Source organism: Larimichthys crocea, chromosome VIII (assembly GCF_000972845.2).
Source record: "Larimichthys crocea isolate SSNF chromosome VIII, L_crocea_2.0, whole genome shotgun sequence".
NCBI lineage: Eukaryota > Metazoa > Chordata > Actinopteri > Sciaenidae > Larimichthys > Larimichthys crocea.
The window spans coordinates 11969912-11995342 of NC_040018.1; the positions used below are offsets into that span (position 1 = coordinate 11969912).

General features: G+C 40.6%; 1 protein-coding gene across 5 annotated transcripts in view; it reads left to right on the top strand.

The window, feature by feature from the left end:
* Positions 1-1045: 1045 nt before the first annotated feature.
* The window catches only part of sox6 (SRY-box transcription factor 6), a 134196-nt gene continuing 109810 nt past the window's right edge, over positions 1046-25431 (top strand). For 3 of the 5 annotated variants that reach the window (XM_019272593.2, XM_010731085.3, XM_019272596.2), the window contains exons 1-2: positions 2649-3024; positions 23147-23216. The gene's annotated coding sequence lies outside the window, so the exon portion shown is untranslated. Of the gene's footprint in view, positions 1123-2648; positions 3025-3218; positions 3478-23146; positions 23217-25431 lie in introns of those variants that run through there. The other 2 variants (XM_019272594.2, XM_019272595.2) reach the window with 2 other exon arrangements.

The following is a 25431-nucleotide window of genomic DNA, read 5'->3' on the forward strand; positions in this document are numbered from 1 at the left end:
CATTACAGTCACCTCTATAGAAATAGAAGTCTATATTTGTGTTTTGAGAACTACCCGGCGCTTGCTGGCACCTGCTCAGCTGCACCCATAAATAATCATCTTTCACTGCACACATTAAAGCCTGGTAATAAATGCCACATTAAGCAAATACAAGGAGTCTCTTTTTTTTTGCATCATTTCTGATGCAGATCAAATTTATAAGCAGGAAGACTAAGACGCTTAAGGCTGAGACGCTTCACAATCAGCCTGTTGACCAAATTTAATCCGAAATGAATCAAGTTAACGGTGAAAGAGGGACAGATCCTCTGATTTTATCATCATCAGACACATCAGATTTCTGCGTGCCGGAGGTGTTTCCCACAGTGTCCAAAAGGTGGCGTATGAGACACGTGAAACACCATCCATTTCAGCCAAGTCCGCTCCTGGAGAGACTACCGCTACACAAAGTGTGTGAGCAGATATCACATACGAATCATGATGCATGGATCTGAAAAAACACACTGTTAGATTACTGCGGGAGTACCTCTGATCTAACCACGCGGAGGTGTTTGACTGTGCGGGTGAAACAATTGACACGCACTGAGGTTTCTAGAGTTTGACACCGCTGAATCTCAGGAGGCGCTCAAGTTCAAAGTGTCCGCAGAAGTAGGGGGAAAAGTTTCTTTTCGGAAAGGTGAGTCTTTCTTTCTTTCTTTCTTTCTTTCTTTCTTTCTTTCTTAGTTTCTTTTTTTACACTCACACACACTCACATTGGAGGAAAACTAAGGCAGACTTCAAACTTGCACAAAAAAAAAAAAAAAGAACCTGAATTGAGGCGCATGCGGCTGCGCAGCTGGACATTGTGATGCTCCATGATGGAGATGTGGTGCGTTTGACTTCACCTTGAACAAAAAGAGAGGGACAGTGAGGCGCACAGGAGTCTGAGCTGATGCCATGTTGTGGTTGACTTGTGCAGCCAATTCTCTCTCTCTCTCTCTCTCTCTCTCTCTCTCTTCCTCCCTCTCTCACTCACTCATTCTCTCCCTCTGTCTCTCTATCTGCCTCTCCTCCCTCCTCTTTTAGCTCTATGTGACTCTGCAGTTAACAATCACAATTTCCTGCTGCTGTCTCCTCTCTTTGTATGTAAGTAACTTTCTTTATTCCTTATTATGTGATGCGCACTCTTGTGACGCTCCAGGCATGCTGGGTGGTGAGGGTCACAGTGGGTGAGGTGCTGTCATGTGTGTTGGTATGTCCCCTCTCTGTGTTTGTCACAAAAGGCTGCGGCTGATTTATAGATTACAACTTTTCCATCAGTTGCCTCGCTCTCGTCTTTGTGTTTTGTCTCTTGTCTGATGTGTTCACGGTCCCATTGTGATTTATTTTGGTTTTGTTTGACACGTGTGGGCCTCCTCTGAGCTCAGCTCGTAATTTAAAACATATGTTTATTCAGTACAGATAAGTGTGTCCCTGTCAAAAGCTTCTGTTTTGGCGAATAATCTCAACGTGTGTGTTTGTGTCGCCTGCAGCCGCTTGCACCTTTGCTTAAATTTTACAGATGTGTAAGAGCTGTTCCCGGATCTGTTTTTAAATATATAGGGTTTGTTTAAATAAATGTAATCGGTCTCACATAATATGAACTGATATCTCTTATATATTATATCTTCTGTATTAAAACCTCTTGTGGATTTTTATCTAAAAAAAAAAAACAACTAAAAAATAAAACGTGTCAGTCTTTGAAAGTTAAAAGTTAAAAATGATGCTGTAAAATAACATTCTTTACATTTATTACACATATTTTTAATACAATCACACACTTATTATTTTTATTAGTTAGTAGTATTAGTTTAAACAGCATGGCTGTCAAAGCCGACACGTCTTTTATTTTTGACAAATGAATGATCTAATCCTAAATAGAGGGAGTGGGAATAAGTGCTAAACACTCTTCTAACACATATTTATAAGACAATATGTCAAAATAAAAATAATTAAAAATTGTGATTTCAAAATCTAGAAAAGCTGAGGTGCACAGTGTGACTTTCACTGCATGAAATGTTCAGATATCTGAAGAGGATCTGGACACCTCTGGATGTAAAGCAACATTTCTTGTTGCTTATGTGATAGTTTAAAAAAAAAAAAAAGAAGTCACAAGACAAGACAAAACTTAGGTTATGTAAATTTTAGATATGATTTAATTTATGCAAATAAAAGCAGTTGTATCAAAGTCAAGTCTAAACTGGTCCCTGAACTCCTCTGACAGGCTTTCTCTCACCTGCTCTCTTGCTCTCTTATCAGCTTAACGTGTTTCCCTCTAAACAAACGGTCACTATCAAACACTTGGAGTGGAGCTGGAGAGGTCAGTGCGCGCTCTGTCCTCACGGGAAATAAATAAAAAACGCGTCACTAGAAGAAAAAAGTATTCTGATCTGTTTTTTGTGGGTTTTTTTTTACTTTGCAGTCGCTGTAAGTGATGTTCATTTAAGTAAGCTGATTAAACTGACTAAACTGCGGGCAGTTACAACCATCCTCCCTGTCTCCACTTTTATTTCACCACAAATCTCTCTCTCTCTCTCTCTCTCTCTCTCTCTCTCACTCACTCTCTCTCTCGCATCTCTTGTCTGGGAGGAGGAGGGGGGAGTCCTGCCTCTTTGCCTTCCTCAGATCAATGCCCTGGCCACTCACTTTCTGATGTTGCACGACGGGAAATGCTTTGAATACTTGCGACATGGCTGCGCGCATTGATTGCCAAGATTGACAGCAGCTCTACCCATCGTCTTCTCTTGTCTGAGTGAGAGAGAGAGAGAGAGAGAGAGAGAGAGAGAGAGAGAGCAGATAGGCTAACAACAAAAGGTACTTGTAGTTTTGGACAGCTGAACTTCACAGAGAGTATACGGGATCCCCTCATATGGCCCCGTGTGAGCAGACTTAAGTTTTCGCTCAACAGATAGCTCAGTGATCATTTTCTACAAAGTGTAGTGTAGTCCAGCAGTCTTTACGCACGGGAAAGGACGCATAAATATCTTCTCCACGGCTCAGATCATCAAGGTAAACAACACGTTTGCTGTACTTTTCAACATGCTCTGTGTTCTCCTCACATTTTCACCTTGTGTTTTATTGCTGACTCCTAAAAGTCGAACGCTGCTGTCAGTGAAACGCTCCGGCGCTGTGCGCGCATTTCTTTTTTTTTGTTTCTTTCTTCCCCCTCTTTGCTTTAAAACCTTTTTTTTTTTTTTAGAAAGTTGTGTGTGACTTCAGCACGCACTGCTTCGCGCATTATGTGGCGGGGAGAATGAATGTCAAACTTTAATCATTTGCGATTATTAGATGAGTCTCTTTCCACCAAAACAAGCGGAGTGCACACGAAGACGAAAAGCGGCGCGGCGCAGGCTCTGAGACGCTCGGGAGTTTTTCGCCTCAGAAATCGGTGAATCCGCGTTAAATTCAACATCTAACTTCATCAGAAGTAAACTCTGAAGCAACAAGAAGCATCGTTTGAAGGTTTGAAATCACATTTATGCGTGTGTATGTGTCTTTGTTTATTTCAGCAGCGTGAAGCCGTGTGAGAGCGGACACAGCTGCACGGTGTAAAGTACGACACCGGACCGCTGTCAGCGATAACATGTTCACTAAACACCGAGAATAAGTGCTGATTCTGACTCAAGTCATCGATATGTGGAGGTTGACAGAGCTTTAGTGTTTGTGTTTACATGTCCCGTAACTTTCTTGTGCTGGTGGCAGTTTCACTTCTGTCCACAAAGCGGTACTATTCATTGACAATGACGCGCGTCCTGCTCTGTTCCTCTCTGCGTGTGAGCTGGACAAGTTTATTTGAAGCGTTCGCTCATGTCTCGTTATACCTTCATATATTCCTGCGCTCTTTGCCTCCAAACTTGACTCTCACCCTTCGTGCATTTCTGTCTGAATTTCTCATGTTTCCAACACTCACCCGCCGTGTGCACAGCACTGGGAATTTGCTCTTCCTTAACTTTCTCGGTGGGGTCAGGGGAATCGACCTCTAAAGAATGCATAAGCCATAAATTAAATTCAACAATCGCAAGGCTTGTCCATTTAGAGAAGATGCACTTGAACACACAGTTTTCCATTTAAAGCTTCTGAAGCTCGACGCTGCCGGACTCCACAGACAGACAGACAGACAGACAGACAGACAGACAGACAGACAGAGGTCCTCTTGTGAAAAGTACAAATGTTCCTAAAAAAAATATGAATTGTTGTCTTGTTTTTATCCGGATGTTGCTACAAGACAATTCAAAAAATGAATCACCCGGCCTCTGAATAGAATAATCATTGTTGAAATATTTGTATTAATTCAGTTTTGAAGTGTGTTAATTGTATGAATTATTATATAGTATTTTTCAAATACACTGTCTATCAGAAAATATTTATGTGACACAAACTAATACATAATAATCCAGGTGTATCATAAATGGCACATTAAGTGAAATATGTTTGTACGTGAGGCTGGCAGCGCGGATTCTGAAGTTTTTTTAAAAATATATTATAAAACACACTCCCTGTGTGTAAAAAAAAAAAAAAAAAAAAAAACAGCCTCCTGAGACGACTGCGGGGGCTGATAATATTTTAATAAGAAGAGATTCAGACATGACAACACTGGAACTTTTTATTTTTATTTTTATTGAATTGTCCAGTTTGTCTATTTTTTAAAACACCGAACACACCTGTGGCTAATTAATGAAAACACAATTATCTCTCATGTGCTCTTTCTTTAAAACTATAAGCCGTAATAAATAAGCTGAAACAGTCATGTCAAGTTTTTTTTTTCCCCCCACTGCTTTGGACAGTTGCTCTTTAGTGTGGCTGTTGAACGCAGGTTTCCTCATAAGGTAAGGCGGTTCTGGAGACCAAATGCAAGTCTAAATGGCACATTTATAATTAGACTGCCCATTCAGCACATTGTCCTGATTGCTATACAGGGACACTCGGCTCTGTCTCTATAAGAGTTTGTCTCTGACGGCTTGTGCAGCTCAGCGTGTCGCTCACAAAAAAGAGCGAGAAGAGGAAAGAGTGAAAAGCGGCTTTACAGCCCTTTGATGCCACAGAACCGCACTTGGCTCTTATTTAACATCTCTCACTTATTTTATTTATTTTTTTCTTCCCTTTCCACCGGCATCTTAATTAATCACCTTCTTTCCTTTTACACACTTCTTTGCAGTTGTTACACAAGAACGTTTTTTTAATAATTGGAGAAAATGGGAGAAGTGAAATGTGATCCCTTCAAATCATTTCTGCTGTTTTATCAATATAACCCGGGACAGATGTGCATAAATTTCGCAGCTGATTTAAACACTGAGTATAAAAGCGGCGATTTGTTGGTACAGAACTGCAGGGAAATAATATCATTTATCATATTTCATACTGCCTGGCCTTGCGCATTTTCTGTATTTTAAAGGACTAATCTGCGGGTGGATCTCGGGGTGACGAGCTTTTTTTTTTTCTTTCTTTTTTTTTTTACAAGACCGAGAAAGGCAACATTTCCCACCTGGACTCAGCATAAGATAGACTTACTGACGCTGATGTGCCAGTAAGTTTAAAGATTTTAGGACTTTCAGTTTGGCATGCAGGGAGAAGCCACCTGGCTTGTCTAAACATATCCTACACTCTGTCCAAGTCCAATGTCTCCCGTGTTGCAAGAGCAACTTTGCTGCTGAGATTTTTTTTTTGTGTGTGTGTGTGTGTGTGTGTGTTGTGGTTCATGATTATACATTATGATTCGAGCATCGTTTTATTATTATGGTTTATTGAGTGGAAGAGAAATGTTGTGACAGAGCCCATCTTAAAATTTGTTTAGACTGAGTGCCACAAACTAAATTTACTTGTAGATCTACTTTAAACTGTCCTCATGTCTGAAGGTATAGAATTTGTTTAAACTAAGCTCTTGTGCCAGCAATTAGTGGGATCAAAGAAAAGGCAGGAGAGAAAGAGGACAGGGAGGGAGGGAGGGAGGGAGGGAAGGACGGACGAAGGGAGGAAGGGGGGAGGGAAAGAAAGGGTGAAAGGGGAAGAGAAACAGAAAGAAATGTGCTTCATGCGATATCTTCTGAATAGTTTTTCTATATCTTACCATGCATGTGTTCACATTGATTCTTGATTATGCTCTTGGTCGATGCTATTAACACAGAAGGTGCCTTTTTCTTTTTTTTCTTTTACTGGTAATTTTATTACATCTGTAACTTGACTCAAAAGAGAGGAAAAAAAGTCCCTTCATGTTGAGCTCGTAGATTTATGTCCGTGTTTCTAAAAAAAAATCAAATATTGTCTCTCTTCACGCCACACAGTTATTCAGAACGAAAGTGTTGGTTTGTGTAGGTTTCATTTTATGGCCTTGCTCCTCTGCTAACATCCCGGGCATGTTCTCCTGCCAAACAGAACTCTTACAGAATTACAACCAATTCCAACTCAATGATGAGCTGATTTCACAGTCGGAGAAGGAAGAGAAAATATATCGGCATAATTCTGCAATGGGGTTATAAATAACTGATGTGTTGTCATTTGCAGATACAGCAATGGTACAAACAACATTAAAATATGTAAAATACTTTATGTGGATTATTCCAGAGCTCTGAAGAGACTGCATCAGTCTGTTTAGAGCTTGATATTTGAAATTATTGCAAAACTGTCTTTGTTTTATTATTGTAGAGTGTGTGTCTGCGTGTGTGTTTCTCTGTGTGTGTGAGAAAGCCAGTGCACCTTTGCATGTGTGTATGACAGTATGAGTGATACTTTCCCTCTCTCCCAGATATTTTTCAGAGAATGTCTTTACACAGATAAACACTGCTGTTTATTTTGATTTGAAATGTCAAAAAATGGTCCCTCGGGAGCAGATGTCATTTAGGCCGTTTAACTGAGATCTTACATGTCGCGTTATCTTTTTATATATACTGTGTTTTTTGCAGAAAGACGGCTATTTCGATCCAAGTGACAGGACGCAGGCAGGGACAGCGACGCTATAGAAGGGAGAGATGGAGGGCTGGGTGGGGGCTGGGGGCATTTGAGGGGTGCACAGGTACTAGTCTGGCTCTCTTTGTGGTAGTGAAGGGAGCGGCTGAGACCTGATGATAAACAAGATGAGAGGAGGTAAACAACAGAAGGCCTGGTAAAGGTGGAGGAGGGAGGGTAGCAGATGTTGTGACATCTGTCTGTCTAAGTGTTATCTAATTTGCTGTAGAATATTTCAACAATGATCAAAACTGATGGGGATCTGCCATCGCAGGGTTTTTGTTTTTTTTGTAATCTGTCCCCTTCGACAATAAGTTTCTGGCAAGTTAGTAACATGTCACTTCTGTCATGATGCTTAATTTTCTTTCACGAGACAGTGTGATTAGAAGCTGCACAGTATTATGTATAATGAATGCATGCAGTGACAGAGAACTCGCCCTCCTCCGCAACACCAAAGGAGCATTTGGTGGAGCGGGTGTTTGACGGCTGCAGTGTGCTTCGTGGCTTCAAGGAAGCGGATGAAGTGCAAACGCCTTCTGTTTGGATGAAGTGCTTTTGTGCTCGTACAGGTGGAAATGGTGGCTGTATATCGGCCTGCACCATTGTCACTTCTCTTGGAGGAGAAAAATGCTGATGAAATCAGTGGTGAACTGAGTCATCAAGAGCAGACAGCGGGGCATCACCTCTACGAAGTCGCTGTCTTAACTGAAAAGCTGTGAGAAAGTGGAGCCAGACAGATTAATGGGAGACAGTGTGACATACCAGCTGTTTGACAACGAATCTTAAGCTTTTACATTTTGAATTTCATCCAGCTTTGGCTTTTAATTCACCAAACTTTGATTGAAAGAGGTTTTTTTCCTGAGACAATGCTTTTCCTTGAACACAGGTCCCCCTAATGTGAAAAATTCAACTTGACTATATGTTTTTTTTTAATTTTTTATTCAGAAACAAATCGCACCTATGTGTGCCAACGGCAAAATTCAGAAGGGAAGGGCAGGGTTTCTTCTACTCTATTAGATCTCTGTGTCCCTCTGGCTGCTGTAAGTGAACAGTATTGCTGACATTAAAGGATTACAGATAAAAAAAATCTAAATGTGTGTATCTTCACAGGAACTGCATAATTGCACAAGTAACCTAAGTGGCCCATTTTGATCTGTATCATTCACTCTCCCACCAAAAATGTTTTTCTCAAAATAATTGGACATTTTCTTTTAGTCCATAGCATTGCATAATTAACTTTGACTTCAAAATGCAGCAGTCTAGGCTATGGTAAGTAGCCTCTGTTGATTTTTTTAAATCACACATTAATATGTAGAATTAATTGGAGGGGCCTTGGTTGTCGCGTGTTTCTTACACACAGGTCTGAGACTGTAATCAGGTGGAGGAATTAGTCGGGCTCATTGTTTTTTATGAATCAGATGAAGATTTGTACAGTGGCTGTGTGAAGATGGTTGCCTTTATTTCCATATCAAAGAGGCACCCAGCGCAGCCGGGCAGTAATTAAAATGTGGTGGATTTCAGAGTCCCTGCATATGTACACACACATACACACACATACACACTCAGACGCACACACACATTTTCTCTCTCTCTCTCTCTCTTACAGGCGTGGGGACACATGCACACACGCAGCATATGGACCAAGGCTAAGAACTGTCAGGTTGTGTGAAAAGAGTGCAGGTGGTTGAAACTGAATTTTAAACAAACACTCATGTCGGTCCGCGTTCCTTTTGCAGACATTTGGGTGTAGAATCCAAAGCCTTTTTTTTTTTTTTTTTTTTGTGGCAACCATTTTGTTACAGTTTGAGAGAGTCGTGCATTCATTATTATTTTTTCACTTTGACTCAGTAACAGCTTTCACAGACTGCAGTCGCACTAACCTTTAATTCACGCCGCAGAGAAATTCTGCTTATTTATCGTTCCATCCACTTGTCACAGATAAACAGATGCACAGTCTACATGTGCATGCAGGAGTGACCTTGCTGCAGAAAACTGGGATTATTTTATTTTAAAAAAAAAAGAAAAGAAAAAGACAGAAGAAGAAGCTGTGATCTTTTGCCCCGAGTGATTTCTGTCCTACTAGAATTGGAGAAGCTCTGAAGACCTGAGATTGTGTCTTGTGAGTGAACAAGGGAAAAGAGATTAGTGTAATGTGGGCTTTTGCACTGCTCACACACAAAAGCGTCACAACAAGCCTTTTCCTTGTAACCCCCCCCCATATTGTGTTTGGATCAGGTCTCATGGGCAAGCCACTGCCTTGGAGGAAGCATTAAAGGACTCTATGAAAATATCTCTTGAGCCAACATGGGCAGCTGTGACACAGAGTTTTCATGTAAAATAATATGAAGGAAGGCCTTAAAGACCTCTGATAAGGGAGAAGCGGCACAAATATGGCATGGAGCACATACCGTATGTGAATTTCTCATTTGTTATGAATAACCGTTTCAGGAAAAAAACCCAACATTTATTATTTTATTATTACAACATTTAGGGTCGTGCATGAGTTGCAAGGTTGTAATCATTGACCTTTTTTTCTAACTGAAATTGTGATTAATCAGGTTTTAGTGTACGCACTCCGCAGTTTTAGGAGGAAGGAGTTATTTTTGTATACAAGTCACACAGGTCTGTAAAAGCTGAACGATTAGACATTATCCAGTTGGTGGAAGTTGACAGCCAGCTTGGTATCTGCCAGCTTGATCTGACATGAGATGTAAAATATGCTCCATAGCTGTGACTAAGCCAGCCAATCTGCCTTCTTTACTCTGCGGTCCAGCCTTTAGGATGCTGGGAGCCATTTTGTTGGCACACGAGTGTTTTCAGATCAGATTGGCAACTTCATTTCTGTGTGTGCTCGTAAGTAGTACGCACGTGTGCACACTCTTGAGAGATGTGGGGTTTGAACACATGATACCGCGTGTTATTGCAGCGAAGCAACATGGCCACGATGAGCAATTTTACTACAATGTGGCACTTTGATCCATGATGCATAAGGCTGGTCCAGATATTTGGCTTCTTCAGATTACCAAAGACTTTATCAAAAAGACCTGAGACACCAGATCTTGTACATCTACACACATTTTCAAAGTGGGTTAAAACCTTAGTTCAGGTTTAACTTGTTGATTTCACTACATTTTTGAAGACAGGCCTCAAAACAAAAACATACTTTGTCCATGCTGTGGCTGAATTTCAGGGTCTCCAGATAGAGTGTGTCAGCGTTCTTGGATGGAAACAAATACTGATCAACCACTTGCATCATGGAGCAGCTACTGTGACATCTAAAACAGGCGAGGAAGTTATGGAAAAGAAAGGACGTATTGGGCCAGAAATCAGATTCCCAACAGTTTTTCCTTTGGAAAATGCTAATGTACAATGCCAAAAATAAATCAAAGTGACAAAGAGGGAGGGTGGGGGAATAGATGGAAAGGGCCTTGTGGCTAAAGTTTTGATGAAGTTAACCATAGCATCTCTTCTTGCCCAGGTCTTTTGTTTCCTTTCTGAATAATTTCTTTTTACACTGACTTGGATGTGTTACAAGGCTTTGCCCTTAATGTGCATTATGAGAAAATGGCTTCACCAGACTCGACCACAAGCTTTCTCTGGGTCTGTCTTTCTCTCGCTCTGTCTGTCTTTGTTATCCTCTCTCTCTCACACTCTCTGAGCAAGGGGGGGGGGGTTGTTTAGATCCTGTTGGTGAAAAGATGGGCTAAGAGCAGATTTTCTGAGACTTCCTGAGACTAAAGACTCTGCACAAATAATGATGTTAGTGTTTGTTAGTGTTCATGTTGCCTCAGACCCTGCTGATGACGTGTAAGTAGATCGAACTCTGTGTCCTTTAGTCTAAGAAATTGATTTTTCTTTTTCTCCTGACCCGCACGTGGGGAAGTTTTCACAGTCTTGCATTGTCAAGGTGGTAGTAGTAGTAGAGGATACTTATTGTACTTATTGGGTGGGAATACATGCAAAAGTAGTATCGAAAGCAGCAGCTGACTTTTCCTCTTTCATTTGTTTCCAAATGACACAGTTTCTTACGCTCACCTCTCACCACGGAGGAGAGGACTGGAACAGCCCTACATGTACCATAATAAAACTATAACCAAATCAAAGACTCTAAATATGAACTTTCAACTAAAACCAACTTCATCATCTGCTCATCCTTTGAGGATCTATGAATTAACATACACGCTTTAGAAACAACTGTTGAAGCCAGTGGGAGCATTTTGCCCAGTCTAAACCAGCACTTAAGAAACCCCTGATTGGCTGAACTGCACATTTATGAGCAAAGTGCAGCTACAGCAAGGAAAGCCCAGAAAGCCAGACTGAGAGAAAGAAAGTACCGCCTGTGATAATCACTTTCTTGAATGGGACCTAAAAAAGAGAAATCTGCTGAAATGATAGAGAAAGCCTGTGGTTTGGCCCATGCAGTAAGTTTCCCATGAGCCTCTTTGACAATCTGAGGGGATAGCCACTCTGGCACACGCCACCCGCCCACATACAATACACACACATACGTACACACATACACACACACACAGTGCGAGTGTAGAAACCTCAGGGAGGAGGCTTGTCCGAAGGAGGATGATTGACAGAAGGTGGGTGAGGACTAGACTGAGGGGGGACCAGAGGATGATGGGAGGGGTTGTCCTGTGTGAGGAACAGTAACACTTTTTTTCCACTAGACAGGACAGTTTACAAAATCTACGAGAACTTTGCTGAGGAGAGTGGAATGACATTGTGGAACAAGTTTTAAAGACCAGAAATGTTCAGATTTTGAAAAAAAAAAACACTTTTTGCTTTAGATGGAATATTATATGACCACAGTTAACGAGCCTGAAGACTGCATACAAATATATACAAATGACTTCAAAACCCTCCTACGTATTATGTTCATATGCAACTCATTTGCAACAGCGATTTACGTTCTCTGTCAAAGCTCGTTCGCAGAGTTACGTTCTTATCCCGCAGTGTAAAGTCATCGGGAGGAGGCCAGGATAGATGGCCAGGCACATGATTCTACACTGGTGACTGGGGTTTGCGTCCCATCACAGTTGACTTTTTTAATATTTGCCCATGCTCGTGATGTTTTCCACCAACCTTAACGAAGTGTTTTAGTTTCCCAACCATAACCGTAATGTACTTATCATGACCACAGTGTTTCCCTAACTCTAACCAAGTGATTTGAGTTGCCTTAACATAACCATAAAAATGTAATTACGCTTTAGTTACAAGGAGTGGATACTGTAGCGAAAACAAATGTTGACAGTAAACTCTTTGCGGCAACGTTCAATAAAAAAAGGTTTGATTATGTTGATTCGCAAATCTCCCAAAAAGATAGAATCCATTTTTTGTCCTTACATTTCCTCGAAAGCGTATTGAAAATCGTAGATGTAGATGAACATGGACTGAAGAAGACACAATTGAACATTACCATTTACCAACCACCATTTTACCAACAGTCAGATGCTCGCTTGCACATAAGCACATGCAGCAGGGCTATGGTTGGGTTTTTTTTTTTTTTTTTTTCTGTGTTAGCGAGGAGAAAGGCTTTATGTCCTCGGTTAGGGGTGGGGTTGAGGATAAACTGAGGAGGTACAATGTTCCTCCTCATCCTCAGCAATGCTAAATTTATTGGTTACCATCTGCAGGGTGGAGGAGCTTGGGTTGTGGCCAGGCCAAAGAAAGGCTTCTAATTAAACAGTCATCATTATCAACTTGTGGTCAGTGATCATCATCCCCAACACTGGTTCTCCAAGATGAACATGGAATCATTGAGGCTTTCTCTGAAGCTCATGCTGGACTGAATTAGAATAGAAGAAACAGAGGAGAAAAGTGCTAGCGAGAACATTTTTTTTCCTCTCTTGGCAGAACAGGCAGCATGAGGCCCTGTGCCATATCCACTCAGGTTTAAACAATTACCAGACATCAGAGAACCCAGTAGAGCCTCAGTGTTGGCACAACCGTTGTGCTTTTGACTGCTGTACTTCAGGCCACGGTTTCAGACATGGCCAAGTGTCACATGTAAGCGGAGCTTTCGATAATTTCAATTAGTGTAAGAGGGTGTGCCTGCAGTATCTGTATCACTGCTGCTGGAGGAGCTTTCCTTTGAGGTTGACAGCCCCTTAATATAGTATTTCTTGGTTTGATGTGTGAGTGACACAGAGGCGCTCCAAGAGGATGGCAAAATGGTTTATTAGGACCTAATTAGAGCCCTGTGATTAAAGGGGAAGTGACTGTGATTAGGAGACCTGCAGATGATGTGGAAACATGGATGAATATTCAGAGGAGAAAAAGCACAGTATGTGTTAGCCTGTGTGTGTTTTGTGTGTGTGTGTGTGTGTGTATGGCTTTGGAGAATACGGAGCACTAGAGTCCGGGCTGCCTCGGAGCATTTGCGTTATGATATCGTCTATATGGTAGGTCTACAGCGGAGCAGCTTTACAACTAAAACTCTTAGGGAAAAGAACGCAGAAACAAATATGGCTCTATAACCCGACAGCTGATGTTTTTTCTGAGTACATGTTCTTCATTTCAAATTCAGAAATCTGATGAGCGGCTTTAACATCATTAAAAAAAAATGAAGATGACCTCAGTTTGTTAGCTGTTTTTTTTTTTTCTTCTCTTGGTTTCAGTCCGGCATGTCAGAGTTATGCTGTGGACTTTCACAGCCAATTGAACATGAAACCATGAGGAATGTTCTGCAAAGCCAGGTCTACTTCGGGAAGCTTAGAGCGCTTGCAAAGAATCACACATTCTTGTGAACTTCAGAGTATGTGCTGTTTAATCAAAGAGATAAATGGTCTTATTATTATTAGTCACCATCAATGGAGAGATTAGCATTGGACTTTCTTTCTTTTCGCCTCACAAACTTCTGACTTTTTCAGATATGTGATAGCCACTGCCATTAGAAATCATTTATGGGAGTGTTCTGAGGGCAGGAGATTGTCAGAAGGGCCTTGCGATTTTACAATTTCACAACTGACTTCCTCCTTAAAATGACACAGGCTTACCTGCCTATTACTCCCTTTGATTTCTACAGTACATGCTTCTGCGCTCTGAGAGGTATTCATAATAAGCTTAAACTCCACTGGCTTCATTGCTAAAGGGTGCTTATCTCTTGGCTATTCAAGAGAAAGAAGGGTAATATTTTTTCCAATTTCAACATTTTACTGTTAGGCCACAGTCTGCCCAAAACCACGTTTAGAGGGCTGTTGTTGAGAGCAGCGGTGCACACACATGGATACATGGACACATACATGCACACATTGCATGCGCACTGACACAAGCACATGTACACGCACACACTCTGTCCATGGCTGTTCTTTGAAAATATTATTTTTGCCATTTAAAAATTTAAATGGTACAGCTGTGGATTTTTTTTTTTCCAGCTGGATGGAAGTCACATATTTCAGCACATTTATTTATATGTTTTACATTTTAACTCACATTTCTAAAGGTTGTGGGAACTAGTCTGCTAGTTTGATTTAAAAGTCTCCTTGGCTCATTCAATTGAAATCCTGGAAAGTGTTTTTCTTTTATTACATAGATCATACTTACCTTGCAGCACTTATTGCATGTTTGGACACGCAATTTAATCTATTTACATTTTCATTTTGCCCCAGTGGAAGGTTCAAAGCATACTCTGCCTTAGAATGTATACTCATATGTAATGTAAGATATACTTGAAAACTAGTTTGCGGTGTAGTGGTAGTGGCCTTCTCTCTTTTGCTTGGAGCCATGTCAGTTTTTTCTTGTAGAATAATGAGAAGCATGTGTCAGGCAAGTGAAAAAAACAGTGATCGTTCATGTGACCCACCTGTCGTGTTTTCAGCACAGTCAACACCAACCTCATGTTACTATTGTATGAACACTAAAGAGCCTCTTCCTCCTGATCCTCTGCTGCATTCCCTTCTTCATTACTCTTTTTGTCAGAAGCTCTCAAAAGACACCTGAAGGCTCTTGGTCTAACAGTAATGGTAGCGCACAGAAGCCAACTAAACACTTGAAAGGAAAAACTAAACCTTAATGACTACCAGAATTTAAATACACATAATCTGTAGGTGCAAAGTGTTTGTTTGAACTACATCTTTCTCCAGCAGTTAACAGTGTGCAGTAAGTTTGTACTGTGAGCCGAAATGCTCCCCAGCCCTCTGCCTGTAGCCTCAGCCTGCTGAGTTTCTCAGTTTTACCGTTGCTTGTGCCATGCTGTAATGGGCTCCCAGGACATGATGGGAATATAATAACTGCTTGACGATGTTTTTCTTACCCCCCTCATTCTCTACTAAATGTAAAATGTGCCCAGAAAACATGGGATATATGGTACAGGTTGTGATGTCAGTTGTTATTGCTGGATATGCAAACCAGTAAATTTTGGATTATTTTCCACAATCTGCTGTGCAGAGAGCATTATGTCACAAAGGCCACATTGTAGCTAGTTGGGTGTAGAGCAGTGTTGTCTTTCTCCCTCTTTCTCTTTCCCTTGTTCTGCGCATTGCTCGGCCACCTTCTGTGCCTCCGGTCCAGACTGCAGCATTACTTTATGCCCATTTTCTTTCCTTGAGTTGCAATCAATGGACAATGGGCTTATAGGATACCTTACATAATTGGAAAAAATCATGCATTAAAAAGTGTGCAGACTAATGGCCAAGAATGTTACCCAGGCTCAAGTTTTTCCACCCATGAAATTTGATTATTTGCAAAATTGCTGTGGATATCTTGGCCCTATAATATTCAGGCATTGCTACATTTCTTAAATTATGTGCAGTTAGCGCCGATAGAGTAAGTTGGAATCATGCTCAAATAAATGATGAGATTAATTAAGTGATGATTGATACATTTTCATCCCTTTACTGTACAACTGGGGCTCCAACACTGCTTTTGTTCAGTGCAGTATGGAGTGGAAGAGCCTCCTGTTTTTCCAATAATTAAATTTGCCACTAACATATGCTGGCAGGAACCTCTTACCTTGTTTGACTTATTTATTGCCTGACTGTAGAGGTAATTTGACCTTTCATTTCAAAGGCTCTTTTTTTTAATCCAGAAAAGGAGTGTTAAACTCAATTATACCAGTGATCAGTGGCTCAAACACTACATTTGTTTCCTCTGGGGGGACAAGCCAAGTAGTGCCGTGCTCTCAGCTCCTTGTCCCTTACTCCTGGCCCTTCCAACCCTACAGGCCAACAAGGGGGGGGTGGGTAAATTAGGACAGGAGAGAAATGGGGATGGAGGGGTGGGAGGGAGACATGAGTGAGATGAGGAAGGAAGAATGGATAGAGAGAGGGAGAGAGGGGAAGCAGAGAGGAAAGTGCCCTGCAGTTCCTGCCATGTCACTGGAGATTTGTGTCCTCCTTTTAAATCATTTCCCTCTTAAGAAGATTAAGAAGGCAGAAATATTCTCAAACTGATCATTTTCCCTCCCCCTAAATGGATTCATTTGCATTTGCAAATGCTGCTATTAATTGTGGGTTTCAAAAAAAGACAAATGACCTCTGCAACTGTAAATAAAAAGAGAAAAAAAACAGAGGTTATAATGTTAATTGTTAAAATGGCTGTACAGGGGCCAGTGGAGCCAAAGCAAAGCATATTCCCCCATCAGAATCAGATTTACAACATGGTCACAAATGCTGCAGTACAGGCTTAGTATTTTTTATTTTTTATTTATACAACCGTTAAACCTTAATCAAGATTTCAGTCTTTTTTTTTTTCTCAGAAAAATAAGGAGTTATTCTGTTTAGTGTTCCACCCGAGGAAAGAATCACCTCTTAGACTTCAGTTTCTATCAGGATGCAGAGTAACATGCAGTCAAATGCTGTTGTACTGTAGAGTACAGTGTATGGTTATATGGAAGATACAGAGTCATTTTCCAACATGGAATATGAATGTTCAACTGTAGTCTTTCCTTTTCTGAGAACACCGCAGCCCATTTAAGACCTTCTTTACTCTAAACACATGTACTTAGTTAAAGTTGTCTGCCTGCATTGTGCTGAGCACGCAGCCAAAGTAATTATTTGTCAACTTAAGCCTGCAAATCTAAAGATATGCGACAGTAATACAAGTCATTGATGGAAAAGGCCACTATCAAATAGTGCGTCCGTGCTTCTCCTCAAAACAAGGAAAACACAGAATAATTTGTGGACACCAATGCCTTGTTATAACCTGATCATTTATGGATCAGTTGTTTCCTTTCTGGTTTAATTCACCATGTGATTGATTTTCAGTGCAGTACTGTTGGAAAATATCCACACCAAACCGTGCCTGAAATGGGGAATCATTTGAATACAGATGCTTACGGCTTAGGCCTTGTCACTGGAAACCACTTGGAGCCAGGAGACAATTGCAGGTTGATTATGTTGCTTCTGACAGAAGTTGCAACTCCTTTTGTACAAGGCAGAGATATTTGCATCTAAATGCTTATTGTAGACATCTAAACAGCATAAAGACTGATTGTAAATGCCAGCTGTTGGGCTGTACGCGGGAATAAAAAAAAGAATTTCAATAAGGAAAATTGGGATGGAAATGAGGAAATTATTTTCAAACAGTGGAGCTGAAATCAATAAGTAGGAAATGGCGGCGTTTGTTGTGCTGGTTGTATTTGTCATTTGTATTGAGCGTGTTTGTAGAATCACGCGTGAATCTATTTACTGTTAGCTGCTGTATGTTGTATTTTAACTAGTGGTAATACAGTGTTTATATTCAGATGAATTATGTCTTCTTTAGTTCCTGCTGCAGGCTTTTTCGGATGCATGCGGTTGCAGTGCAGGTGTCAGAGATGAGTAAAACTTGATTTGTCAGTTAATTTAGCAGATTGAATTATAACACAACTGTTATGATATATTTGATATATCTATTTTGATATTGTGTTTATAGGTATTTCAGATAGTTGGAACAAGCTATTCCAACCTTTGTGATGTTTGTGTGTTTGTATGTGCGCTCTGTATGCAAGTGCAGTTATACAGTATATGCAGGCGCACATGTGTGTGTCTGCCTGGTGCCCAAAGCAGAGTGATGCCCCTGCTGATTCTGCTCCTCTAGCTCTTTGTCCTGCAGCACTCAGTGTGTCTGCCTCCTCGGGAGACTGGCAGGATTCTCTAGTGTGGCTCCACAAAGGCCCAGCCTCCTTTGAGGTGTTAAAAACTTCCATTTTATGCATCTCCCTGGACAAAAAAGCACCAAGCCCATTTGAGTCCAGTAGCAACACAGGCAGACATTGTGGCCATGCTTCTCGAGCACTCACTTCACAGATTCTAAAACCAGTATGTGGTGAACAGGATTTGAGGGGCTAAAGTGCCCCGTGAGGGCCAGGCGATAAGAGGGGAGAAACGCCACCGCGCAGTAAACTAGAAGATGGGTCCAGAAAAATAAACACATTACCTGGGAGAGAGGGAGAGACTTGTTTTCATACCCCTGCCCCCAACCTAACAAATATATAAACCGACAGAGAAAGGGGGGGAAAAAATGAAAAGAAAATATGTGTGTATATTTTGGAAGTTAAGAAAAGAGGTCTCATCAGTGTGCGAAAAGACACATCCCATTTTGTGTTCTCTGTCTTTACAGTCTTGGGAGTGAAGAAGAATATGTAAGAGGGAATCAAAGAGAATTGATAGGTTGCACGCCTGGCTGTTAGGAGCACTGGGGACTGAATGCCGTCCACCACGGAGGAAAACATTCTATTTGCTGGTCGTTTCTCTCCCTTCACCCTGCCTCAACCCAGTCGCTCAGTAAATAGACTTTTATTCTTGTCATTTGACGCAGAGGAAATGACAGATAATGCATTTGCCAAGCAGCACACGGAAGCCACAGCACTGTATCTGTATCAGGCTATTGCTTCTAACAAACTCTGGGTAGAATAGCTGCTCTTCAAGGGTGGGATTTTTTTTTTCTTCTTCTCTGCTTTATCTGACACTGTTGCACTTCAGCTGCTGCCAAAATGCAGGTCACTGTTTTACTCCCAACAAAGATATTTTAACTGGAGTGACGCTCTGGTAGTCATTCCTGACACGTTGGTGCTAGACATTTTTTGTGAGTGTCTAGTCTGCTGTAGTTCAGTGTCAGGACAGCTTCAGCCAGGCACAGAAAGAGGCAGTTTGAGAGAGACAGAGGGTAAAGATAAAAAGAGGAGAAAAGAGATTCGTGAGGCTGTGACAGTTAACAGTGTGCTGGAGCATGAAACAGCTGTTTGCACGTGATTGACCTGTTTCCAACACCAAATAACTCAATGACATGGTGGATCTCTTGCAGAAATACAGCTCGTCTGTCTAACAGCACATCGCTGGACTTTGTTTTGTTTTTTTTCTGTCCACAGCTGTCCAAAGTTTATCTCACCAGTAGGAAGTGAATAAATGTATGAGCTAATGATGTCTCCACAAATACTACCTCCTTAAAATTATCAGTAAAATTATAAGTCTATGTGAACACTAGCTGTTTCCAGACCAGCAGTGTCCTCTCATTCCTGGCTAAGGTGATTACTCACTGCATGGAAGCTGTCGTTTCATATTTCACAGATGATGCTACTGCCGAGAGGATTGACTTTGTGGAACTGGATATTTAACAGACAATCACATGTGTTCAATTACTGTATTGGACATTTCTGTGGCAGAATGTTCTGCGCTTCACCCCTTCGCCCTCCTCACCAAAACCCCCACCGCCCTCCTCCTCCTCCTTCCTCTTCCTCCTATTTCCCTATTTCCCCCGGGACCACTGTTAGAGCCCCACCTCATTGCAGCCCAAACTCCCCCACGCAGTCCCCGGCCTGACTGACTGTGTGGCTGCTGCTTCTGCAGAGATAACCACACAGCATCCAGGTAGGGAGCAGCCTGCTGATGGCATAGATTACCTCTATTGTCAAAATAACTAACTCGGCAGAATTCCTACTTTAGAGTGTTTGGATGCAGGAGAGAGTGAGGATTTGGAACGGAGGATTGGAAGGATATATATATATATATATATATATATATATATTTTTTTTTTATTTTTCATAACATGTTGCAGATCTGGATGAATTCCAAACAGAAGTTGAAGTACAAGTTTTGGCTTGCCTCATGCATATCCACACAAAACTACATAAGGTGAAATGTATGTTTAAATACATGTATGTATGTATGTATGTAGCAGGCACGTACACACACATACATGCAATTTAAAAATCTCACATGCACCAGTTTTTCATGCAACACAGAGTTAAAGTACATGAAACATAAAACCTGGAATTGGTCGGCACAGCTATGTAGTGGTTGCTCTCCCCCTGTGCTGTATACAGTTGTGGTGATGTTGTCTATTTATACTGAGCCACTGTCACATGATAGTTGAAAAACACAACTCTCTGTTATGGTCAGGGAAAATTAAATCATGCGTAGCCCACACCGTACATGAACACATGTCTGGAATTTGAAGGTTCAATTGATTTGAAAGTGAATCTTTCTGTGCTGCGATGGTAAAACTGCTTCCCTTCACGTACTGCACAAGAGGCTTTAGTTCTAACTAACTCCGGCAGGAAATACAGTATGTTTGATGTGTTATGTAAAGATACACGATACACAGCTTCTACGTGGGAGGTACAAGTGAATGGTTTAACGTCACATTTGACCCATCGTATCACTGCAGAAATGTGGATCTTAAATCTTGTGTTGTGGCCAGAGAAATTGCGTGTGTGTGTGTGCGTCTGAACTACAACAAATTACAGGACAAATTCTGGATTTTCAAACCAGTGTGGATCAGGGACAGTTTATCCATTTGGTGTCCCCAATTTTGTTTCACTGCAATTTCATCAAGCACAAGTCAGTTGGTTTCTGTCTTTGCTGAGTTTAGGTTTTCCTAAAGACTTTGGGTGTGTGTTCGTGTGTGTGTTCCCTGACAAATCTGAGCACTGAAAATGATGCTATAATTTTCAACTCTGCTTCACTGCATTCGAAGGCTTTTGTGGTGTGTATGTGTGTGTGTGTGTGTGTGCGCATTTTCAATGTGTTTCTTCTGTGTGTCTTGTGTGTGCGTATGTGTGAGGTAGCTCCGACCAGCCAAAGCTAGAGAAAAGGCCACTCTTTGACAGAAATGCCACAGGTGGCTGTGAGCTCTCTGTCCCTGCTCCTTTGATGTCAGCTCCATCCGTCTGTTTGGATTTTTTTTTTGTATCTGAGAGCATAACCTCCAGTATTTTCACTGAAGGGAAATTATTTTCAACAAAAACAAAATAGTCCTGCCTCCTTCTGACTGTTCACTTGTGGCCTAATAGGCTACATTTACTTAGCATTGCTTCCTCTCACAGTTCTGTCTCTAACTAAAAAGAATTAACAGAAAATACAGTATATCGGCGAAGTGTGTTGACACTTTCTTTATAAAAATGTAGTGAAACTAATAATTTGGATTTCAAGTTGACTGGAATTGCGTTTAATAAGTCCCCGATCCTCTAATTAGGAATGGGTAGCGCTTGTTTTATGTTTCCTGCCTGTAGGTCTAATTCACAGCAGGGAAAAAGCTGCTACATGCTGCAGCTACAATAGGCCGGTTGACACTGACTCGTATCACACCACAGGGATTACTACATTTGCTTCATTATAATATAATTTGGGGTCGCTCATTATTTGCAATTATGAATTATTTTTTTTTCCTCAGACAAATAATTAACTTAAATAACCGATGAATAAGCAATACATTTCCCCATTTATTATTTACCTCATTGTTGTCAATTAAGATCAGATTATGAATTCAAAGGTTTGTTAATGTCTACTCTCTAATATTTATTAATATTTATAAGAGCTCTTATTTATTTTGGTAAAACACAAATTAAGCCTATAGCCAGATGTTTGACAAAGACTGGTTTATTCAATTACCATCCATGTAATATGTGGTTTATCTAGCAGGCAGGATTGTTGTGTGGACTGAATAGCTACTAATAGTCAATCGTGTGTGTGTGTGTGTGTGTGTGTGTGTGTGTGCGAATACAGGAGAGGGTGGTTGCAGCTGGAGCAGAGTTCAGAACAGCGAAATAGTGTGTGTTTATTTGAGAGGCAGGAGTAGACTTTAAACTCAGAGGTGCTATTCATGTAACAGCTTCCCATTCAGCTGGGGTCACCTGGGTCCCCTCTTCCCCATTGTCACATCCAGCCTCAAGGCTACCACATTCAGACCCGTCTGCAACTCCAGCCTTTATCTGGCTCATTCTGTTAACCCTCCAGCCTCCCACGTAGCAGATTCTGCACTGTGCTCTAACAACAATGCAGTGATAGTCAGTACATTTATCTGGTCTTGTTGTTGGTGGCTTATTGGCCCCCGGCGATGGGAGACTGAGGTGCTGTAGTGCAAATTAGTGACAGATCAGTTAAGCGTGACCTTAAAAAACCCTTGGCCTTGTTTAATTGGCAGTGCTGAGGCGGACTAATTGTATAAATCAGCTGGTAATGAGATCTTGGCTTATTGTGAAACACACGATAATGTGAGAAAATGAACATGAATGAGCTTACAGCATCCCTCAAGCTAGATGGCCTGATCAGTGGATTGTTTTCTCTCCGCTGTCATTACCTCTGAACCGCGGGTGGAATTTTGGCTCAGATGATGCCGTAAACTGTATGCACTTACACTGTACTGGAGTTTCATGGGTATTTTCTCGAACAAAGCTCTTAAGTTGCAGCACTTCAACAAGACATGCTGAAACTAGCAGAGCATGCCCCCCTAAATAAATCATTAGCAGGCAGCGCTTGAAGAAAGAAAGCAAAATTAAATAAAACAACCTCTTTATATGAAAGCTATTTATTAGCGGAGTCCGTCGACTGGAAGACAGATTAATGAGGTAGCGGAGAAGTAGATTTCAAACATTGTCTAGGATGGATTCCCATTGGTGACAGGCAGCTGTGAGGACTGTGAGGTCAGACACTAACAAAGCTGTCTTACAGTAGCTCAGCTGTGGAGACTCTGACCCTCAGCCAACAGTCACTATGATGGCCCCACTCTCTAGTTCTGTCTCTATTTGTTTCCATGTAGGTAAATACAGTTATCTAAGACTCTTGTTGATCCTAACCAAGTTTTGAATTCACTGCTTTTCAAATAAAAATCTATTTAAACTCAATTACTGTGTTTAAATGCTGTGATTTTTGTGGAATTTTGATTAAGTTTGTTAATTAATAAAACAAAGATAAACAATGATATGATGTTTTACAAGGACACACTCAAAATAGCCTTTTGTCTGTCTTCTTTTTTTCCTACATTTCAGGTTTTTACATGAATTCAAAATCATCCGACCAGTGATCACTGGAAGCTGGGGATTGAGTCTTTCAGTTTTTGTAAGTATCAATTTGCCTCTTCAGCTTTTTCTGTCTTGCCACATGTCTCATACACCCCTGCTGTCTTTCACCCACACTGAACACCTGCATCAAATGAGGTGGACAATTGGATAGGCACACAATGTATGCACAATTAGACACTTATATAGCCACAAAGTTACTGACAGACCTTTTAAACATTAGATCCTCCAACTTATTTTTCTTGCATTTTGCTTCAGTATCGTGTTTTCTCCTTTTGTCGCATTCTTTTGCTCCTTATGCGATATAATCATGTTTACTGTGTGGGAGTTGCAATTTTAAGGTCAAATTATGCTTTCTAGTATTCATTTATTGTAAGTATCTTAATTATTATCACGGCCTTACAGAGAAAAAAAAACACTTTTTCACACACTAGAGAAAATACACCTTTGGAGAAACGTGTGACCTTGGTCAAAACTTTAAATGTCATTAATTAGAAAAAGCCTTGATATCAATCAAATGAAAGAGTTTGGAATACATTTAAACTTTATTTGGTCTAATTATGAATATAAATATTAATACAGGAATGCACATTCATCATTTTTTTTTTACCAATTTCAGACCTTTTGAATCAGGTCCGAGTTACAGAGCAAGCTTTGTGTAGCCATGGTTGTATACCAAAATATGTTGGTTTAAAAGAGGTACCTAAGCAGTACAGTAAGACAGTTGCTATGAAATGCTGCATTTTGCTTTAAAACAGAATAGAGAATACTACAGTCTACAGTCTCTACTTCAATACAAATATTACTTGAACATTCTTTGCTCAGCTGCTGCTCGTGCAGGTTTTCCAATAAAAATGTGTCTTAGATATTAAGCAAATAAAACAGAGGAACTAGGTTGATATTCTTTTCTTCTAAATGTCATTTGGAGATATCCTGGGAGTCATATTAATGTGGTTGAGATTCTCTTCAATAACAGCTGGGAAATGTCTCTCTGAATTCAAAGTTCATGGCCATTTTCCATTGTTTAATCATGCCATTTCACGTCACACACACTGTCTTCCACTCAGATGAACATGCACCTGTCTACCGGCTCTCTCTCTCTCGCTCTGCTGCTGCATGTTAGTTTTGTCCAGTTTGTTGTGAATGGTTTGAAACTGTGAAATGGTCAGTCATGTAGAGTGTGACTCATGAACATAAATAAAGCATCTAATTAGATAGACAAAGTTATTAAAAGCACTGCATACACATCAATAAAAGACACCACTGCATGATTTGTTGACTGAGATGGAATAAAATCTCAGTCGATAATTAAAACAGAAATAAAAACAGACATAAAACAGTAAATGTACCATGTTGAGCATGTGCCAGTTTTGTTCATACATAATTTAATGTAATATTAAAAATAATACATATGTGACAGCTTATATTAGCTAACTGAAACAGCTGCAGACGGTTTAGCGCAATAAGGATAGCAAAATCGCGTATAGTTTTCGATCTTTCAGTACTTGTGAACTATCTAAGTATAGAAAAACATCCTCTCGCAGAAACAACACAACAAAAATTGCAAATACTTATGTGGGCAGGAATTTTCTATGTCGCTAGTTGTGTCTACTGCCCCCTACTGGTCAAGCTAAAAATGCTCCTCCAGAGACAGTAAATAAAATAATAACAGAATCAATACTATAAGTAACTATGTTATTAAGTAACTGAAGTGTTATTTACCGGGCGCTTGTTAGTTATAAAACAAAATATGTCTCTAGTGGGCTAGCATTCATTGCAATCCCACAGACATTAAGTCAGATCCTTGTACAATCTGAAATCGAGATCCTCTGACCTACAGGTTTAATTAATCTCAAAACACGACAGGAAGTAATTTGGGTTGTGTCTGGAGTGCTTATAGAACACATTTAATTACACTCCTGCAATCTCATTTGGAAACATCTGAGGATGTGTGACCATCAGAATAGGCCATATACACTCTTTGCATGTGCCATTTATCTAACAAGCAACAGGCGCACGGCCTCAGCTCTCAGCCCACTGCCGATGGCACCACTCGAGGGGAGAAGTTAAATAGAAATCAGTCAGAAATTAAATAAACAGCACTTCACCATAAAATGAAAATGAATAACCTTTGAATGGTTATCCGTCATCTATTATTTATCAAATGGGCCTCTTCAATCCACTGACCCATCAGTGATTTTGGTCAACATGTTGCTAAACAGAGACCGCTTGACAAAGACAGCCTAACAAAGATT